The sequence below is a fragment of the Amblyraja radiata genome, unplaced genomic scaffold, assembly GCF_010909765.2.
Source record: "Amblyraja radiata isolate CabotCenter1 unplaced genomic scaffold, sAmbRad1.1.pri scaffold_1045_ctg1, whole genome shotgun sequence".
Classification (NCBI taxonomy): domain Eukaryota; kingdom Metazoa; phylum Chordata; class Chondrichthyes; order Rajiformes; family Rajidae; genus Amblyraja; species Amblyraja radiata.
Genome location: NW_022630227.1, coordinates 1 through 22381, shown reverse-complemented (window position 1 = coordinate 22381; position 22381 = coordinate 1). Strand labels below are relative to the sequence as shown.

General features: G+C 51.1%; 1 long non-coding RNA gene across 1 annotated transcript; it reads right to left on the bottom strand.

Annotated features, from left to right (window-relative positions):
- Positions 1 to 4048: 4048 nt before the first annotated feature.
- LOC116969699 lies at positions 4049 to 16002 on the bottom strand. The gene is made up of 3 exons (XR_004410901.1): positions 15944 to 16002; positions 6376 to 6450; positions 4049 to 4096 (listed from the first exon to the last, which is right to left on the bottom strand). It is a non-coding gene; the product is annotated as an uncharacterized LOC116969699 (long non-coding RNA).
- Positions 16003 to 22381: the final 6379 nt, after the last annotated feature.

The window sequence follows — 22381 nt, the reverse complement described above, 5'->3', positions numbered from 1 at the left end:
ATAGCTAGGTAGATAGCTAGACTGAGCTACATAACTGGATAGCATCCAGAGAATTGGCCTCGACTGCCCTCTGAGGCAGAGAATTCCACAGTTTCACAACTCTCTGGGTGGAAAAGTTTCTCCTCATCTCAGTCCCAAATGGCCACAGATTCACACAACTCTCTGGGTGGAAAAGTTTCTCCTCATCTCAGTCCCAAATGGCCACAGATTCACACAACTCTCTGGGTGGAAAAGTTTCTCCTCATCTCAGCCCTAAATGGCCACAGATTCACACAACTCTCTGGGAAGAAAAGTTTCTCCTCATCTCAGTCCCAAATGGCCACAGATTCACACAACTCTCTGGGTGGAAAGGTTTCTCCTCATCTCAGTCCCTAAATGGCCACAGATTCACACAACTCTCTGGGAGGAAAAGTTTCTCCTCATCTCAGTCCCAAATGGCCACAGATTCACACAACTCTCTGGGTGGAAAAATGTTTCCTCGTCTCCGTTCTAAAATGGCCGACTCCTTATTCTTAAACTGTGTGTGTGTGTGTGGCCCCTGGTTCTGGACTCCCCCAACATCGGGAACATGTTTCCTGCCTCTAGCGTGTCCAAACTCTTAATAATCTCATATATGTTTTAATAAGATGCCCTCTCGTCCTTCTAAACTCCAGAGTACAAACTGGGAAGGGGGAGGGGATGGAGAGAGAGAGAAAGCAGGGCCTATCTGAAATTGGAGACGTCAATGTTCATACGTAAACTGCCCAAGCGAAATATGAGGTGCTGCTCCACCAATTTGCACTGGGCCTCACTGGTGTTTAGCCGAAGGGCCTGTTGCTGGGCTCTGCGGTTCTGTGCTCGGAGCTGCAGTGCCTGGGAAGCCTAGGTTGTCTAACCTGTTCTTACGTCGAAACCGCCTATTCTAGGTATTCTAAACCATGCCAACATTTCTCGCATTTCTCATCACAGACGAATGGGGTCATATTTCCCAACGTCTGCTTCCCTCCCTTCGAGAACAAAAGACGATCGTTTGCATTGCAAAGGACCTTTTAATACTGACACGTCACCTCACCGGTGTCGCCAACTGTAATGGCATTAGTCGGGACAGAGAGCTAGTGTCGCCAACTGTAACGGCATTAGCCGGGATTGAGAGCTAGTGTCGCCAACTGTAATGGCATTAGTCGGGACAGAGAGCTAGTGTCGCCAACTGTAACGGCATTAGCCGGGATAGAGAGCTAGTGTCGCCAACTGTAACGGCATTAGCCGGGATAGAGAGCTAGTGTCGCCAACTGTAATGGCATTAGTCGGGACAGAGAGCTAGTGTCGCCAACTGTAACGGCATTAGCCGGGATTGAGAACTAGTGTCGCCAACTGTAATGGCATTAGCCGGGATTGAGAGCTACTGTCGCCGACTGTAATGGCATTAGCCGGGATTGAGAGCTGGTGTCGCCAACTGTAATGGCATTAGTCGGGACAGAGAGCTGGTGTCGTCAACTGTAACGGCATTAGCCGGGATTGAGAGCTAGTGTCGCCAACTGTAACGGCATTATCCGGGACATCCCGTACATTGGCCTCTAAATCGGTTTGTCCCGTACGGGACCGCCCTTGTCCCGTATTTCACCGCTGCTACTCGGGTCGAGGGGACTGTCGGGTCGAGGGGACCCCGCCTCGCCCGTCCCCGACGTAGTGCAGCCCATGGAGTGCAGCAGCAGCAGCAGCAGCATCAGCGTCTCGCCCATCCGTCTTCGGACCTTCGCTGACCGCCGACACCACCGCCATCAGTACCCCGTTCCTCCCTTCTCCCCGTATCCCCAGACTCCGCTATCTTTAAGAGCCCTATCGAGCTCTCGCTTGAAAGTATCCAGAGAACCGGCCTCCACCGCCCTCTGAGGCAGAGAATTCCACAGACTCACAACTCTCTGGGTGGAAAAGTTTCTCCTCATCTCAGTCCTAAATGGCCACAGATTCACACAACTCTCTGGGAAAAAGTGTCTCCTCGTCTCCGTTCTAAATGGCCGACCCCTTATTCTTAAACTGTGTGTGTGTGTGTGTGGCCCCTGGTTCTGGACTCCCCCAACATCGGGAACATGTTTCCTGCCTCTAGCGTGTCCAAACCCTTAATAATCTTATATGTTTCAATGAGATGCCCTCTCATCCTTCTAAACTCCACAGAGTGTACAAGCCCAGCCGCTCCACATTCTCTCAGCATATGACAGTCCCGCCATCCCGGGAATTAACCTGGTGAACCTACGCTGGGCTCCCTCAATAGCAAGAATGTCCTTCCTCAAATTAGGGGACCAAAACTGCACACAATACTCCAGGTGTGGTCTCACTAGGGCCCTGTACAACTGCAGAAGGACCTCTTTGCTCCTATACTCAACTCCTCTTGTTATGAAGGCCAACAGGCCAAAACTGCACACAATACTCCAGGTGTGGTCTCACCAGGGCCCTGTACAACTGCAGAAGGACCTCTTTGCTCCTATACTCAACTCCTCTTGTTATGAAGGCCAACAGGCCAAAACTGCACACAATACTCCAGGTGTGGTCTCACCAGGGCCCTGTACAACTGCAGAAGGACCTCTTTGCTCCTATACTCAACTCCTCTTGTTATGAAGGCCAACAGGCCAAAACTGCACACAATACTCCAGGTGTGGTCTCACCAAGGCCCTGTACAACTGCAGAAGGACCTCTTTGCTCCTATACTCAACTCCTCTTGTTATGAAGGCCAACAGGCCAAAACTGCACACAATACTCCAGGTGTGGTCTCACCAGGGCCCTGTACAACTGCAGAAGGACCTCTTTGCTCCTATACTCAACTCCTCTTGTTTTGAAGGCCAACATGCCATTGGCTTTCTTCACTGCCTGCTGTACCTGCATGCTTACTTTCGTTGTTCTTTATCTCTCTACATCAACGTCTATATCTCTCGTTTCCCTTATCCCTAACCAGTCTGAAGAAGGGTCTCGACCCGAAACGTCACCCATTCCTTCTCTCCAGAGATGCTGCCTGTCCCGCTGAGTGACTCCAGCAATTTGAGTCTATCTTTGATCGCAAAGAGTTAGTTAGTTAGTTAATTAGTACAAGGTTGAGTGTTCTGCCTCTCTCCGGCTCACAGAATGTGCTGTTCTAATAAATAATCAGGAAAACATAGTGAACCACATTTCCGCATTGTGACATTTATGGTATTTTTAAAGTTTTCACTCTTTGCAATTCACTCATCGGAATATCAGATGGACTCGGTGGGGCCGAAGGGCCTGTTTCTACGCTGTATATCTTTAAACAGAACTAGTGTGTGAACGGGCGATCGCTGGTCGGCACGGACTCAGTGGGGCCGAAGGGCCTGTTTCCGCGCTGTATCTCTGAAGTAAAAAGGGAATGGGTGAAGCAGGGAGAGGAGGGCGAGAGTTTGGGGCCTGTTTCAAGATGGCCGACTTTTGCCTCCTGTTTCCACGCTGTATCTCTGAAGTAAAAAGGGAATGGGTGAAGCAGGGAGAAGAGGGCGAGAGTTTGGGGCCTGTTTCAAGATGGCCGACTTTTGCCTCCTGTTTCCACGCTGTATCTCTGAAGTAAAAAGGGAATGGGTGAAGCAGGGAGAGGAGGGCGAGAATTTGGGGCCTGTTTCAAGATGGCCGACTTTTGCCTCCTGTTTCCACGCTGTATCTCTAAACAGAACTAGTGTGTGAACGGGCGATCGCTGGTCGGCACGGACTCGGTGGGGCCGAAGGGCCTGTTTCCGCACTGTGTCTTTAAACACTTTAGAGAAAATCATTTTTTACAGAGAAATTCATTTTTTTTCACACACAGAGAGTGGTGAATCTGTGGAATTCTCTGCCACAGAAGGTAGTTGAGGCCACACAGTTCATTGGCTATATTTAAGAGGGAGTTAGATGTGGCCCTTGTGGCTAAAGGGATCAGGGGGTATGGAGAGAAGGCAGGTACGGGATACTGAGTTGGATGATCAGCCATGATCATATTGAATGGCGGTGCAGGCTCGAAGGGCCGAATGGCCTCTACTCCTGCACCTATTTTCCATGTTTCTGTTTCCATGAATACACTGGATACATTTCATACCTTCTTTCATGTTACAAGTCGCCTCTAGACAGTAGACTTCCTGGTTCACTGTGAACAAGGGAGAAATAGTTCAGATAAGCTTCATGTGTATCGAGGTACAGTGAAAAGCTTTTGTTTGCATGCTAACCAGTCAGCGGAAAGACAGTTCATTTAGTTTAGTTTAGTTTAATTTATAGACAATAGACAATAGGTGCAGGAGTAGGCCATTCGGCCCTTCGTGCCAGCACCGCCATTCAATGTGATAGAAACATAGAAATTAGGTGCAGGAGTAGGCCATTCGGCCCTTCGAGCCTGCACCGCCATTCAATATGATCATGGCTGATCATCCAACTCAGTATCCCGTACCTGCCTTCTCTCCATACCCTCTGATCCCCTTAGCCACAAGGGCCACATCTAACTCCCTCTTAAATATAGCCAATGAACTGTGTGGCCTCAACTACCCTCTGTGGCAGAGAGTTCCAGAGATTCACCACTCTCTGTGTGAACAAAAGTTCTTCTCATCTCGGTTTTAAAGGATTTCCCCCTTATCCTTAAGCTGTGACCCCTTGTCCTGGACTTCCCCAACATCGGGAGCAATCTTCCTGCATCTAGCCTGTCCAACCCCTTAAGAATTTTGTAAGTTTCTATAAGATCCCCTCTCAATCTCCTAAATTCTAGAGAGTATAAACCAAGTCTATCCAGTCTTTCTTCATAAGACAGTCCTGACATCCCAGGAATCAGTCTGGTGAACCTTCTCTGCACTCCCTCTATGGCAATAATGTCCTTCCTCAGATTAGGAGACCAAAACTGTACGCAATACTCCAGGTGTGGTCTCACCAAGACCATGTACAACTGCAGTAGAACCTCCCTGCTCCTATACTCAAATCCTTTTGCTATGAAAGCTAACATACCATTCGCTTTCTTCACTGCCTGCTGCACCTGCATGCCCACTTTCAATGACTGGTGTACCATGACACCCAGGTCTCGCTGCATCTCCCCTTTTCCTAGTCGGCCACCATTTAGATAATAGTCTGCTTTCCTGTTTTTGCCACCAAATGGATAACCTCACGGCTGATCATCCCCAATCAGTACCCCGTTCCTGCCTTCTCCCCATATCCCCTGACTCTCCTCCTCTCTCCTCCCCTCCCTTCTCTCTCCTCCCCTTCCTTCACCTCTCTCTCTCTCCCCCCTCTCCTCACCTCCCCTCTCGTCCTCTCAATAGACAACAGTTGCAGGAGTAGGGGCCATTCGGCCCTTCGAGCCAGCACCGCCATTCAATGTGATCACGGCTGATCATCCCCAGAGAGTTGCGTGAATATGTGGCCATTTAGGACTGAGATGAGGAGAAACTTTTCCACCCAGAGAGTTGTGAGTCTGTGGCCATTTGGGACTGAGATGAGGAGAAACTTTCCCACCCAGAGAGTTGTGTGAATCTGTGGCCATTTGGGACTGAGATGAGGAGAAACTTTTCCACCCAGAGAGTTGTGTGAATCTGTGGCCATTTGGGACTGAGATGAGGAGAAACTTTTCCACCCAGAGAGTTGTGTGAATCTGTGGCCATTTGGGACTGAGATGAGGAGAAACTTTTCCACCCAGAGAGTTGTGTGAATCTGTGGCCATTTGGGACTGAGATGAGGAGAAACTTTTCCACCCAGAGAGTTGTGTGAATCTGTGGCCATTTGGGACTGAGATGAGGAGAAACTTTTCCACCCAGAGAGTTGTGTGAATCTGTGGCCATTTGGGACTGAGATGAGGAGAAACTTTTCCACCCAGAGAGTTGTGTGAATCTGTGGCCATTTGGGACTGAGATGAGGAGAAACTTTTCCACCCAGAGAGTTGTGTGAATCTGTGGCCATTTGGGACTGAGATGAGGAGAAACTTTTCCACCCAGAGAGTTGTGTGAATCTGTGGCCATTTGGGACTGAGATGAGGAGAAACTTTTCCACCCAGAGAGTTGTGTGAATCTGTGGCCATTTGGGACTGAGATGAGGAGAAACTTTTCCACCCAGAGAGTTGTGAATCTGTGGAATTCCCTGCCACAGAGGGCAGTGGAGGCCAAGTCACTGGATGGATTTAAGAGAGAGTTAGATAGAGCTCTAGGGGCTAGTGGAGTCAAGGGATATGGGGAGAAGGCAGGCACGGGTTATTGATTGGGGACGATCAGCCATGGCGGTGCTGGCTCGAAGGGCCGAATGGCCTCCTCTTGCACCTATCGTTTCTATGTTTGTGTCCATCTTCCCAATTTCCTGCTTGACAATCAGGGAAGTAGAATATCAACAATATTTTTTCCTTGCCACTTGGGGAGGGGAGGGGAGGGGAGGAGGGGGCTGGGGGGGGAGAATACATACGGTGGTCTAGATCACTCTCCATCGAAGTCTGCCGATACTGTAAATTCTTCATCGCGACATCGCTCACTTGTTTTTCTGCAAGATATGGACCAACGGACAGGTCAGTAGCGGAATTGGCCAACATGCCAACATGCCCCATCTACGCTAGTCCCACCTAGAGACACACAACATGGAAACCGGCCCTTCGGCCCAACTTGCCCACACTGGCCAACTATCCAACATGCCCCATCTACGCTAGTCCCACCTAGAGACACACAACATGGAAACAGGCCCTTCGGCCCAACTTGCCCACACTGGCCAACTATCCAACATGCCCCATCAACGCTAGTCCCACCTAGAGACACACAACATGGAAACAGGCCCTTCGGCCCAACTTGCCCACACTGGCCAACATGCCCCATCTACGCTAGTCCCATCTAGAGTCACTCAGTGTGGAGAACTGGCCCTTCGGCCCAACTTGCCCACACTAGCCAACATGCCCCAACTACGCTAGTCCCACCTAGAGACACACAACATGGAAACAGGCCCTTCGGCCCAACTTGCCCACACTAGCCAACATGCCCCAACTACGCTAGTCCCACCTAGAGACACACAACATGGAAACAGGCCCTTCGGCCCAACTTGCCTACACTGGCCAACATGCCAACATGCCCCATCTACGCTAGTCCCATCTAGAGACACAGAACATGGAAACAGGCCCTTCGGCTCAACTAGACTCCCATCTAGTCCCATCTAGAGTCACTCAGTGTGGAAACAGGCCTTTCTAGTCCCATCTAGAGTCACTCAGTGTGGAAACAGGCCCTTCGGCCCAACTTGCCCACACTGGCCAACTAGCCAACATGCCCCATCTACGCAAGTCCCACCTAGAGACACACAACATGGAAACAGGCCCTTCGGCCCAACTTGCCTACACTGGCCAACATGCCCCATCTACGCTAGTCCCACCTAGAGACACACAACATGGAAACAGGCCCTTCGGCCCAACTTGCCCACACTAGCCAACATGCCCCATCTACGCTAGTCCCACCTAGAGACACACAACATGGAAACAGGCCCTTTGGCCCAACTTGCCTACACTGGCCAACATGCCAACATGCCCCATCTACGCTAGTCCCACATAGAGACACACAACATGGAAACAGGCCCTTCGGCCCAACTAGAGTCCCATCTAGTCTCATCTAGAGTCACTCAGTGTGGAAACAGGCCCTTCTAGTCCCATCTAGAGTCACTCAGTGTGGAAACAGGCCCTTCGGCCCAACTTGCCCACACTAGCCAACATGCCCCATCTACGCTAGTCCCATCTAGAGTCACTCAGTGTGGAAACAGGCCCTTCGGCCCAACTTGCCCACAAAGCCAACATGCCCCATCTACGCTAGTCCCATCTAGAGTCACTCAGTGTGGAGAACAGGCCCTTCGGCCCAACTTGCCCACACTAGCCAACATGCCCCATCTACGCTAGTCCCATCTAGTCTGTTGATATGTATTATATCAACGGGTCGATGGTTGAAAGGGTCAAGAGCTTCAAATTCCTGAGCGTGCACATCTCTGAAGATCTTTCCTGGTCCGAGAACACCGATGCAATTATTAAGAAAGCTCATCAGCGCCTCTACTTCCTGAGAAGATTACGGAGAGTCGGATTGTCAAGGAGGACTCTCTCTAACTTCTACAGGTGCACAGTCGAGAGCATGCTGACCGGTTGCATCGTGGCTTGGTTCGGCAACTTGAGCGTCCAGGAGCGGAAAAGACTACAAAAAGTAGTAAACACTGCCCAGTCCATCATCGGCTCTGACCTCCCTTCCATCGAGGGGATTTATCGCAGTCGCTGCCTCAAAAAGGCTGGCAGTATCATCAAAGACCCACACCATCCTGGCCACACACTCATCTCCCTGCTACCTTCAGGTAGACGGTACAGGAGCCTGAAGACTGCAACAACCAGGTTCAGGAATAGCTACTTCCCCTCAGCCATCAGGCTATTAAACCTGGCTCGGACAAAACTCTGATTATTAATAACCCATGTTCTGTTATTTGCACTTTACCAGTTTATTTATTCATGTGTGTATATATTTATATTATGGTATATGGACACACTGATCTGTTTTGTAGTCAATGCCTACTATGTTCTGTGTGCTGAAGCAAAGCAAGAATTTCATTGTCCTATACAGGGACACATGACAATAAACTCTCTTGAATCTCGAATCAATTCATCCCCCCAACGACATTTATCCCAGCAGTCCACCTACAGGCCTCCCTCAACGCCCTCTTGGGCCTAGGCCGCAGGCTTCAGTTGCCATGCCTAGTCATCGACTCGTAGAAACAGAAATGTAAAAAAACATAGACAGCCGGTGCAGGAGTAGAGGCCATTCGGCCCTTCGAGCCAGCACCGCCATTCAATGTGATCACGGCTGATCATCCCCAATCAGTGCCCCGTTCCTGCATTCTCCCCTGACTCTCTCTCGCTATCTTTAAGAGCCCTATCTAGCTCTCTCTTGAAAGAATTCTCTCCAGAGAACCGGCCTCCACTGCCCTCTGAGGCAGAGAATTCCACAGACTCACAACTCTCACTGTGAGAAAAAGTGTTTCCTTGTCTCCGTTCTAAATGGCCGACCCCTTATTCTTAAACTGTGTGTGTGTGTGTGTGGCCCCTGGTTCTGGACTCCCCCAACATTGGGAACATTTTTCCTGCATCTAGCTTGTCCAGTCCTTTTATAATTTTATATGTTTCTATAAGATCCACCCCCTCATCCTTCTAAACTCCAGTGAATACAAGCCTAGTCTTTTCAATCTTTCCTCATATGACAGTCCCGCCATCCCAGGGATCGATCTCGTGAACCTACGCTGGGCTCCCTCAATCACAAGGATGTCCTTCCTCAAATTAGGAGACCAAAACTGTGCACAATACTCCAGATGTGGTCTCACCAGAGCCCTATGCAACTCTGTACAACTTTATACAACCCTATACAAAGTGCTGGAGTAACTCAGCGGGACAGGCAGCATCAACATATGTTAATGGGAAGGGCCCTGGTGAGACCACACCTGGAGTATTGAGTGCAGTTTTGGCCTGTTGGCCTTCATAACAAGTGGAGTTGAGTACAGGAGCAAAGAGGTCCTTCTGTAGTTGTACAGGGCCCTGGTGAGACCACACCTGGAGTATTGTGTGCAGTTTTGGCCTGTTGGCCTTCATAACAAGTGGAGTTGAGTATAGGAGCAAAGAGGTCCTTCTGCAGTTGTACAGGGCCCTGGTGAGACCACACCTGGAGTATTGTGTGCAGTTTTGGCCTGTTGGCCTTCATAACAAGTGGAGTTGTGTATAGGAGCAACGAGGTTCTTCTGCAGATGAGGTCTCACCAGAGCCCTGTACAACCATATACAAAGCGCTGGAGACAGCAAGGGCAACTTGGAAATTGGAGAATTCAATGTTCATGCCACTAGGGTGCAGACTGCCCAAGCGGAATATGAGGTGTTGCTCCTCCAATTTCTGATGGTGCTCACTCTGGCCATGGAGGAGGCCCAGGATAGGGAGGTCGGATTCTTAAACACATGATCCCTGTGTATCAATATCATGGTTTATCAGTTTTTTTGGGTTTTTTTGTGGAAAAAAACGAATAAAAAGATTTTAAAAGAAAGTAAGAAACGTCTTCCCTCCTGGGATAAATAATGTTCTATCGTTCGAAATATTACGATACAATTTATTTGTGTCATTTGAACCTCATTGAGGTTCAAACGAAATTTGGTTTCTGCAGTCCTACACACATGAAGACGAACCAAGACACAACACAATTTACGCAAACATCCATCACAGTGAATCTCCTCCTCACTGTGATGGAAGGCAAAGTCTTATCTCTCCCCTGCACTCCTCGTTCTCCTCCCGATGTCAGAGTCAAAGCCCCCCGCGGGCGATGGTAAATAAGTCCCGCGGCAATTATAAAGCCGTGTCGGGAGATGCAAGGCCCGGCTCTGGGTCTTGATGTTGGTGCGCTAACAAGTCCCGCGGCCATTCCAAGCCGCGCGGGGCGGTGATGTAGGCCCCGCTCCAGGTAATCTTCAACCCCGCAACTCGGGCGGGAGAAGTCGCCGTTGCGGAAGCCCCGAAAAGCGGTCTCCCACCAGGGACCCGCGGGCTCCTGGCATCACTGTCCACAGACCTGCGGTAGGAGCTTCCGAATCTCCGGGTGTCGGGTCACAGCAGCAGCACTCCACCACAGCTCCACCCGCTCCGGACTCGGCCAGCTCCGTGATGGTGAGTAAATCCGCAGCTCCGCGACTGGAGCCCCAGGTCATTCCTGCTGGAGGCCGCTCCACGTTGCAGCCCCAACGACAACGGAGACCCGACAAAGAAAAGGTCGGGTCTCCCGTGCAGGGGAAAGACCTTAAAGTTCCCCCACCCCACCCCACCCCCACACACACATACCCCGACAAAAAAAACAATAAAAACTACATAGAACAAGACAGAAAACAATAAAAAGACAGACGGACTGCAGAGGCCGCTGCTGACAAGAGTCGCGCCGCCCAATGTGATGGAAGGCAAAGTCTTATCTCTCCCCTGCTCTCCTCGTTCTCCTCCCGATGTCAGAGTCAAAGCCCTCGGCGGGCGATGGTAAATAAGTCCCGCGGCAATTATAAAGCCGTGCCGGGTGATGCAAGGCCCGGCTCCGGGTCGTGATGTTGATGCGCTAACAAGTCCCGCGGGCATTTAAAGCCGCGCCGGGCGATGTAAGGCCCCGCTCCAGGTACTTTTCAACCCCGCAACTCGGGCGGGAGAAGTCGCCGTTGCAGAAGCCCCGACAATATAGGGGGCGCTGCTCTGTGGGCAGCCGTGTCATGCAGATCGTCAGTTTTTCAACTTTTTTTAGTATGTTTTAAAGTGTGTATTTAGTGTTTCTTTGTGTGTCTTGTGTGGGGGGTGGTGTGGGGGGGGGGTGAGGGGGGAAACCGCTTCGGTCGCCTCCTCCATGGAGAGGCGAGTTTTTCCAGGTCGCCTCGCCCGTGGCCTAACATCGAGGATCGGCGCGGCCTTTCCCAGAGACGCGCCCGGGGCTTCAGTGGCGGGCGCAGCGTGGGCTATAACCATATAACCATATAACAATTACAGCACGGAAACAGGCCATCTCGACCCTTCTAGTCCGTGCCGAACACATAATCTCCCCTAGTCCCATATACCTGCGCTCAGACCATAACCCTCCATTCCTTTCCCGTCCATATAACTATCCAATTTATTTTTAAATGATAAAATCGAACCTGCCTCCACCACCTTCACTGGAAGCTCATTCCACACAGCCACCACTCTCTGAGTAAAGAAGTTCCCCCTCATGTTACCCCTAAACTTCAGTCCCTTAATTCTCAAGTCGTGTCCCCTTGTTTGAAACTTCCCTACTCTCAGTGGGAAAAGCTTTTCCACATCAACTCTGTCTATCCCTCTCATCATTTTAAAGACCTCTATCAAGTCCCCCCTTAACCTTCTGCGCTCCAAAGAATAAAGCCCTATCTTGTTCAACCTTTCTCTGTAACTTAGTTGCTGAAACCCAGGCAACATTCTAGTAAATCTCCTCTGTACTCTCTCTATTTTGTTGACATCCTTCCTATAATTAGGCGACCAAAATTGTACCCCATACTCCAGAATTGGCCTCACCAATGCCTTGTACAATTTTAACATTACATCCCAACTTCTATACTCTCGGCGTGGAGCGGGCGACCCTCGCTGGGGCTCGCTGGAGGGGAGCGCTCCGTTTCGCTGGCCCGGGGCAGCCGGCAGCCTGAAGTCGCAGCCTGAAACCGCGGTCTGCAGAGCTCCAGCTGGTGCGGCGTCTACAGCCCGGGATCTCACGTTGGGGACCCGGGGGAAGAAGAAGCTTCCACCGCTGGCCCGCGGCCAACTTCTACCGCGGGTCCGGCGTGGACTTACCATCACCCCTGGAGGGGAGCTTCGACCGCCGGCCCTGCAGTCTACGGTGCTTCTGGCTGCGGCGGGGACTTTAAATCTCGACCGCTGGTCTGCGGCCTACAACAATCTAAAGCCGCGGTCTCCGGTGAGGAAGAGCCGATCCTGGACTGACTCTGGACTCTGGTCCTGTACACGGGGGGGAAATGGAGGAGGACTGGCCAAATGTTGTGCCTTCCACCACAGTGATGAATGCTGTGGTGGGTGTTTGTGTTGTGGTTGTGTGTTCTTTATTATTGTATCGCTGCAGACAACCCAAATTTCCACCAGGTACACAAAATTGCTGGGGAAACTCAGCGGGTGCAGCAGCATCTATGAAGCGAAGGAAATAGGCGACGTTTCGGGCCGAAACCCTTCTTCAGACTGATGGGGGGTGGGGGAAAGAAAGAAGGAAAAGGGGAGGAGGAGGAGGAGCCCGAGGGCGGGCGGATGGGAGGGTGGGAGGAGACAGCTAGAGGGTTAAGGAAGGGGAGGAGACAGCAAGGACTAGCAAAATTGGGAGAATTCTATGTTAATGCCATAAGGACGCAAGGACCCCAGACGGAATATGAGGTGCTGTTCCTCCAATTTCCGCTGTTGCTCACTCTGGCAATGGAGGAGACCCAGGACAGAGAGGTCGGATTGGGAATGGGAGGGGGAGTTGAAGTGCTGAGCCACCGGGAGGTCAGGTAGGTAATTTGCCCTCCAACCAAATTTCCACCAGCCTGGCTGTGTGGCAATAAATTATATCTAATCTAATCTAATCTAAGCGGTCTCCCAGCAGGGACCCGCGGGTTCCCGGTGTCACCGTCCACCGGGCCAGCGTTTGGAGCCTCCGAATCTCCGGGGTCGGGTCGGAACAGCGCGCCCCCACCGGTCCACCCGCTCCGAACTCGGACGGTGGGTAAATCCGCAGGCTCCGCGACTGGAGCCCCCGGGTCGTTCCGGTTGAAGGCCGCTCCACGGCGCTAAGCCCCAATGACAACGGAGACCCGACAGAGAAAAGGTCCTGGAAGGTATGAGACTCCTCCTCGCAGGTAAAGCAGACCACTTCCAAAAGAAGGGTCTGAAGAAGGGTTTCGGCCCGAAACGTCGCCTATTTCCTTCGCTCCATAGATGCTGCTGCACCCGCTGAGTTTCCCCAGCAATTTTGTGTACTTCCAAAAGACGTGGCCTGCATTTATAGAATTACTACAAGTATAAGGTGCAACAGTAATTTAAAAAATAAATGGTGCCAAGATCCCTTTTTGCGTAGTTTTTTTATAATAGAGCATTTTTAATCTCTTTTTATCTCTTTTATAGCCAATAGTCAATAATCCCTCGTTTAAACCTTCTACTTAAATCATTTACACAATGGGAAAGAATGGGAATCAAAACGCTCGGAGACTTGTATGAATTGGAAAATTATTCTCATTTCAACAATTACAACTGAAATATAATTTGAGAAATAATCAATATTTTAAATATCTTCAAATATGTGACTATCTGAAAAAATACACAAAAGACTATCATAACATGCCCCCAGGCTTACTGGACGAAGCAATGAAGACATAGAAACATAGACAATAGGTGCAGGAGTAGAGGCCATTCGGCCCTTCGAGCCTGCACTGCCATTCAATATGATCATGCCTGATCATCCAACTCAGTATCCCATCCCTGCCTTCTCTCCATACCCCCTGATCCCTTTAGCCACAAGGGCCACATCTAACTCCCTCTTAAATATAGCCAATGAACTGTGTGGCCTCAACTACCTTCTGTGGCAGAGAGTTCCACAGATTCACCACTCTCTCTGTGTGTGAACAAAAATGTTTTTCTCATCTCATCTCAGTCCTAAAAGACTTCCCCCTTATCCTTAAACTGTGTGTGTGGCCCCTTGTTCTGGACTTCCCCAACATCGGGAACAATCTTCCTGCATCTAGCCTGTCCAACCCCTTAAGAATTTTGTAAGTTTCTATAAGATCCCCCCTCAATCTTCTAAATTCTAGCGAGTACAAGCCGAGTCTATCCAGTCTTTCTTCATATGAAAGTCCTGCCATCCCAGGAATCAGACTGGTGAATCTTCTCTGTACTCCCTCTATGGCAAGAATGTCTTTCCTCAGATTAGGAGACCAAAACTGTACGCAATACTCCAGGTGTGGTCTCACCAAGACCCTGTACAACTGCGGTAGAACCTCCCTGCTCCTAGACTCAAATCCTCTATGGCAAGAATGTCCTTCCTCAGATTAGGAGACCAAAACTGTACGCAATACTCCAGGTGTGGTCTCACCAAGACCCTGTACAACTGCAGAAGGACCTCTTTGCTCCTGTACTCAACTCCTCTTATTATGAATTGGCTTTCTTCACTGCCTGCTGTACCTGCATGCTTACGTTCAGTAAGTGATGAACAAGGACCCCCAGATCCCGTTGTACTTCCCCTTTTCCCAACTTGACACCATTTAGATATTAACCTGGTGAACCTACGCTGAGCTCCCTCAATAGCAAGAATGTCCTTCCTCAAATTAGGAGACCAAAACTGTACGCAATACTCCAGGTGTGGTCTCACCAAGACCCTGTACAACTGCAGTAGAACCTCCCTGCTCCTAGACTCAAATCCTTTTGCTATGGATGCTAACATACCATTCGCTTTCTTCACTGCCTGCTGCACCTGCATGCCTACTTTCAATGACTGGTGTACCATGACACCCAGGTCTCGCTGCATCTCCCCTTTTCCTAGTCGGCCACCATTTAGTATTTTTTATTAGAAGTAGACATATGATAAAGTATAGTTGCATATTATAGTAAAAAAACTTTTCATATACATCAGTCATACATTATTAAAGTTTTCAATTGTCGATTACTTCTGCTTCTAGTTTTTTTTAATATAGAAAAAGAGAGAGAAGAGTTACAAATATCAAAAAAATCAAAAAAGGTGGAATGGATTACTTATAATACGTCATTGGAGATAGGTTCGTAGATTATAAAGTATGACTTTTCATCTAATCCTGAGTTCAAGTTTCAGTCGGGTTTTCGTGCCGGGCCAATCTATCCCGTCAGATAATTAATGAATGGAGCCCATATTTTATCAAAATGTTCTTGTTTGTCCATTAAGACAAGTCTAATTCTTTCTAGGTATAGGGTCTCCGACATTTCCACAATCCACATTTTAATTGTGGGGGTCGTAGGGCCTTTCCAAAATGTTAATATTGATTTTTTCCCAGTTACATAGAAACATAGAAAATAGGTGCAGGAGTAGGCCATTCGGCCCTTCGAGCCTGCACCGCCATTCAATGGGGTCACAGCTTAAGGATAAGGGGGAAATCCTTTAAAACCGAGATGAGAAGAACTTTTTTCGCACAGAGAGTGGTGAATCTGTGGAACTCTCTGCCACAGAGGGTAGTCGAGGCCACACAGTTCATTGGCTATATTTAAGAGGGAGTTAGATGTGGCCCTTGTGGCTAAAGGGATCAGAGGGTATGGAGAGAAGGCAGGTACGGGATACTGAGTTGGATGATCAGCCATGATCATATTGAATGGCGGTGCAGGCTCGAAGGGCCGAATGGCCTACTCCTGCACCTAATTTCTATGTTTCTATGTTTCTATATATGTGGCGTGTATTACTGTAACTTGTTGTTCTTCTAATAAAGTCACAGTATTGTATTGTTATCTATCCGTTACCTTCAATTAAGATCTTGATTTTCTTCACAATCTCTTCCATTTCCGGGCCGACTTTCTTCCCTAAAACATAATAGATTTTTCGATAATTGCTGGAGTTTAGAAGGATGAGAGGGGGGGGATTCTTATTGAAACATTTAGGATTATTCAGGGATTGGACACGCTAGAGGCAGGAAACACGTTCCCCGATGTTGGGGGGGGGGGGGGGGGGAGCCATTGAGCCAGATGGGATAGTATGGTGGCTGTGGGCTGAACAACCTACTCTCCCCCTCTCTCTCTCCCTCCACCTCTCTCTCTCCCTCTCTGTCCCCTTCTCTCCCTTCTCTCTCTCTCCCTCTCTCCCTCCCCCTCTCTCTCTCCCTCTCTCCACCTCTCTCTCTCCCTCTCTCCCACTCTCTCTCCCCCTCTCTCTCCCTCTCTCTCTCTCTCTCCCTCTCTCTCCCCCCCTCTCCCCCTCTCTCTCTCTCCCTCTCTCTACCTCTCTCCCCTCCAGTCAAAAAACCAAGAGAAGAACTGCCCCGAAAGGCCATTGAGCCAAGTGGGCTAGTATGGGAGGCTGTGGGCCGAGCGGCCACTTTCTGCGCTTCCCCCGCCTTCATTTTCCCTTCCCTCCCTTCCTCCTTCCCCCCTCTTCTCACTTTTCCTCCCCTCTCCCTCCATCTCATCCCTCCTTCTCTCCCTCCCTCCCTCCCTCCCTCCCTCCCTCCCTCCCTCCTTCTCTCCCTCCCTCCCTCCCTCCCTCCTTCTCTCCCTCCCACCTCCTCACTATCCTCCCCCTTCAACTCTGCCAAAACCCCCCCCCCTAAATATGTCAAAATCAGAGGATATCTGGCTGGAAAAGCTATTGAGACAAATGGGCTAGTATGGGGGCTGTGGGCCGAGCGGCCTCGTTCTTTGCTCTTTCTTCATTTTTTACTTTCCTCCCTTCTGCCTCCTCACTCTCCCTCCCCTTAACATCTTCCCTCTTTGCCTCCTTCCTCTTCTCACTCCCTCCCCTCCCCACTCTCCCCCTCACACCTCATTTCCCTTCCCTTCCCTCCCTATTTTCTCCCTCCCTTACCCCCCATCCCTCCTCCTTCTCCCTCCCTCTCCATCTCTACCCAAAAAAAACCTAAACGAGCCCAAAAACAGAGGAAAAACGTGAAAAAAAAACCCATTGAGACCAGTGGGCTAGTACGGGGGCTGTGGGCCGAGTGGCCTCTTTCTTTGCTCTTTCTTCATTTCCCCATCCCTCCCTTCTCCCTCCTCGCTCTCCCTCCCTTAACATCCACTCTTTGCCTCCTTATTTTCCCTCCTACCTCTTCTCACCCTCCCCTCCCCACTCGCCCCCTCCTCATTTCCCTTCCCTCCCTCCTTCCACCCTCCCTTACCCTCCACCCCCTCCCCTCCTCCTCCTCCTCTCCCTCTCCATCTCTGCCCAAAAAAACCCTACACATGAGTCAAAAAACAGGGGGAACCATTACTAAATGGGCTAGTATGGGGGCTGTGGGCCGAGCGGCCTCTTTCTTTGCTCTTTCTTCATTTTCACTTTCCTCCCTTCTGCCTCCTCCCTCTCCCTCCCTTAACATGCCCCCTCTCCCTCCTTACTTTACTTATTTCCTCTTCTCTCAACTTCCCCTCTCCACTCTCCCCCTCACACCCCATTTTCTCTTCCCTTCCCTCTCTCTTTCTTCCCTCCCTCCCTTACCCTCCACCCCCCCCCTCCTCCTCCTCCCTCCCTCCCTCTCCCTCTCTGCCCAAAAACCCCTACATACGAGTCAAAAACATGAAAAAGACATTGAGACCAGTGGGCTAGTATGGGGGCTGTGGGCCGAGTGGCCTATTTCTTTGCTCTTTCTTCAATTTCCCTTCCCTACCTTCTCCCTCCTCGCTCTCCCTCCCTTAACATCTCCCCTCTTTGCCTCCTTACTTTACTTATTTCCTCTTCTCTCAACTTCCCCTCCCCACTCTCCCCCTCACACCTCATTTTCCCTTCCCTTCCCTCCCTCCACCTTCTCCTTATCCCTCCCTCTCCCTCTCTGCCCAAAACAATCCTACATATGAGTCCAAAAACAGAGGAAAAACACGAAAAAAACATTGAGACCAGTGGGCTAGTATGGGGGCTGTGGGCCGAGTGGCCTCTTTCTTTGCTCTTTCCGTATTTTCCCTTCCCCCCCCCTCCTCCTCTTCCTTCTTCCTCCTCTCCCTCTCCATCCCTACCCACATAAAATCCAACATATGAGTCAAAAAACAGCGGAAACCCATTACTAAACGGGCTAGTATGGGGGGCTGTGGGCCGGGTGGCCTCTTTCTTCGCTCTTTCCGCATTTCCCCTTCCCTCCCTCCTCCTCCTCCACTCCTGCGCCCCCAAAAAATCACTACATATGTCAAAAAACAGAGGGGAAACACGAAAAACCATTGAAACCAGTGGGCTAGTATGGGGGCTGTGGGCCGAGTGGCCTCTTTCTTTGCTTTCTCTACATTTTTCCTTCCCCCCCTCCTCCTCTTCCTTCCTCCTCCTCTCCCTCTCCATCCCTACCCACAAAAAATCCAACACGTGAGTAAAAAAACAGGGAAAACCCATCACCAAATGGGCTAGTATGGGGGCTGTGGGCCGGATGGCCTCTTTCTTCATTTCCCCTTCCCTCCCTCCTCCTCCTCCACTCCTGTGCCCCCAAAAAATCACTACATGTGTCAAAAAACAGAGGAAAAACACGATAAACCAGTGAAACCAGTGGGCTAGTATGGGGGCTGTGGGCCGAGTGGCCTCTTTCTTAGCTCTTTCCACATTTTCCCTTCCCCCCCTCCTCCTCTTCCTTCTTCCTCCTCTCCCTCTCCATCCCTACCCACAAAAAAACAACATATGAGTCAAAAAACAGGGGAAACCCATTACTGAATGGGCTAGTATGGGGGCTGTGGGCCGGGTGGCCTCTTTCTGCATTTCCCCTTCCCTCCCCCCCCTCCTCCACTCCTGTGCCCCAAAAAAATCACTACATGTGTCAAAAAACAGAGGAAAAACCATTGAAAGCAGTGGGCTAGTATGGGGGCTGTGGGCCGAGTGGCCTCTTTCTTTGCTTTTTCCGCATTTTCCCTTCCTCCCCTCCTCTTCTTCCTTCTTCCTCCTCTCCCTCTCCATCCCTATCCACAAAAAATCCAACATATGAGTCGAAAAACTGGGGAAAACCCATCACTGAATGGGCTAGTATGGGGGCTGTGGGCCGGGTGGCCTCTTTCTTTGCTTTTTCCGCATTTTCCCTTCCCCCCCTCCTCCTCTTCCTTCTTCCTCCTCTCCCTCTCCATCCCTACCCACAAAAAACCCAACATACGAGTCAAAAAACAGGGGGAAACCATTACTAAATGGGCTAGTATGGGGGATGTGGGCCGGGTGGCCTCTTTCTGCATTTCCCCTCCCCTCCCCCCCCTCCTGTGCCCCCAGAAAATCACTACATATGTCAAAAAAACACGAAAAACCATTGAAACCAGTGGGCTAGTATGGGGGCTGTGGGCCGAGTGGCCTCTTTCTTTGCCCTTTCCGCATTTTCCCTTCCCCCCCTCCTCCTCTTCCTTCTTCCTCCTCTCCCTCTCCATCCCTACCCACAAAAAATCCAACACGTGAGTAAAAAAACAGGGAAAACCCATCACCAAATGGGCTAGTATGGGGGCTGTGGGCCGGATGGCCTCTTTCTTTGCCCTTTCCGCATTTTCCCTTCCCCCCCTCCTCCTCTTCCTTCTTCCTCCTCTCCCTCTCCATCCCTACCCACAAAAAATCCAACATATGAGTCATAAAACAGGGGAAAACCATCACCAAATGGGCTAGTATGGGGGCTGTGGGCCGAGTGGCCTCTTTCTTTGCTTTCTCTACATTTTCCCTTCCCCCCCTCCTCCTCTTCCTTCTGCCTCCTCTCCCTCTCCATCCCTACCCACAAAAAATCCAACGTATGAGTCAAAAAACAGGGAAAACTCATTACTAAATGGGCTAGTATGGGGGCTGTGGGCCGGATGGCATCTTTCTTTGCTTTTCCTACATTTTCCCTTCCCTCCCTCCTCCTCCTCCACTCCTGTGCCCCCAGAAAATCACTACATATGTCAAAGAACAGAGGAAAAACACGATAAAGCATTGAATCCAGTGGGCTAGTATGGGGCTGTGGGCCGAGTGGCCTCTTTCTTTGTTCTTTCAGCGTTTTCCCTTCCCCCCCTCCTCCTCTTCCTTCTTCCTCCTCTCCCTCTCCATCCCTACCCACAAAAAATCCAACATACGAGTCATAAAACAGGGGGAAACCCATCACCAAATGGGCTAGTATGGGGGCTGTGGGCCGGGTGGCCTCTTTCTTTGCTCTTTCTACATTTTCCCTTCCCCCCTCCTCCTCTTCCTTCTTCCTCCTCTCCCTCTCCATCCCTCTACACAAAAAATCCAACATACGAGTCAAAAAACAGGGAAAACCCATTACTAAACGGGCTAGTATGGGGGATGTGGGCCGGATGGCCTCTTTCTTCATTTTCCCTTCCCTCCCCCCCCCTCCTCCACTCCTGTGCCCCCAAAAAATCACTACATATGTCAAAAAACAGAGGGAAAACCACTGAAACCAGTGGGCTAGTATGGGGGCTGTGGGCCGAGTGGCCTCTTTCTTTGCCCTTTCCGCGTTTTTCCTTCCCCCCCTCCTCCTCTTCCTTCTTCCTCCTCTCCCTCTCCATCTCTACCCACAAAAAATCCAACATACGAGTCAAAAAACAGGGGAAACCCATCACTGAATGGGCTAGTATGGGGGCGGTGGGCCGAGTGGCCTATTACTACGCGCTAGAGCGCCGCTCGACCCGGGGTTGTGTCCGTGGGGGTCCAAGGAGCAATAATCCGGTGGGTCCGGGGTCGCCCGGTGGGTGTTAGACCCGGTAAACGGCGCCGCCGTCGCCACCGCCACCGCCATCGCCCTCTCACCCATCGCCTCCATCTTGTCTTCCCCGAGGAGGAGGAGGTGGTGGAGGGGGCGGGACCTAGGAGGAGGGGGCGGGAACTTCCGGCGGAGACAGCGAGCCAATAACAAAGCGAGGATTGGGGGAGCGGCAGCTGAGGGGACCAATGGGAGCCCGGGGATGGCGGGACTGACGGGCGGGTCAACCAATAGCATCGACGCTCTCCCTTCCCCGCCCCCTGCAGGGCGTGACGTGCTCGAAGGCGGGACTTTCTCTCCAAACTCAGCCAATGGAGGCGAGGATTGAGTGACCGACAGCTGGGGGGACCAATGGGAGCCCCGGGGAGGCGGGACTGAGGGCGCTTCGACCAATAGCGTCGACGCTCTCCCGCCCCGCCCCCTGAAGGGCGTGACGTACACGAAGGCGGGACTTTCTCTCCAAACTCAGCCAATGGAGGCGAGGATTGAGTGACCGACAGCTGGGGCGACCAATGGGGGCGAGGAATGTGTGACCGACAGCTGTGAGGACCAATGGGAGCCCGGGAGAGGCGGGACTGACGGGCGGGTCGACCAATAGCATCGACGCTCTCCCTCCCCGCCCCCTGAAAGGCGTGACGTACCTGAAGGCGGGACCTCCCCCCCGCATCCAGCCAATGGAGGCGAGGATCGAGTGACCGACATCTGGGGCGACCAATGGGAGCGAGGAATGTGTGACTGACATCTGGGGCGACCAATGGGAGCGAGGAATGTGCGACTGACAGCTGGGACAGCCAATGGGGGTTGGATCTGACCTGGGGTTATGAAATATAGGCTTAAATGATATAAATATTATATCAATTATATACATTTAATGTTTAAATGTTAGAGATATTAGCGGCGGTGGGAAAGCCGTGTTTCCGCGCTGTATTACTGCGCTAAACTAGCGTGAGAGCGGGCGATCGCTGGGCTAGCACGGGCTCGGTGGGGCCGAAGGGCCTGTTTCCGCGCTGTGTTCCCAAACTAAACTAGCGTGTGAGCGGGCGATCGCTGGGCTAGCACGGGCTCGGTGGGGCCGAATGGCCTGTTTCCGCCCTGTATTCCCAAACCAAACTAGCGTGTGAGCGGGCGATCGCTGGGCTAGCACGGGCTCGGTGGGGCCGAATGGCCTGTTTCCGCGCTGTATTCCCAAACCAAACCTACTAACCCGCACGCACGCCTTTGGAGTGCGGGAGGAAACCGGAGCGCCCGGAGAAAACCCACGGAGGGGGGGGGGGAGGGGGAGGGAGAGCGCGCAAACTCCTTACAGACAGCACCCGTGGATAATGAAGTGGATTTTCAAAGTCTACAGGGAGATTGAGGCCATTTTGGAAGAGCGGGCTGAAAGATGGCAGATGGTGTTTAATGCTGATAGGTGTGAGGTGCTACATAGAAACATAGAAACATAGAAATTAGGTGCAGGAGTAGAGGCCATTCGGCCCTTCGAGCCTGCACCGCCATTCAATATGATCATGGCTGATCATCCAACTCAGTATCCTGTACCTGCCTTCTCTCCATACTCCCTGATCCCTTTAGCCAC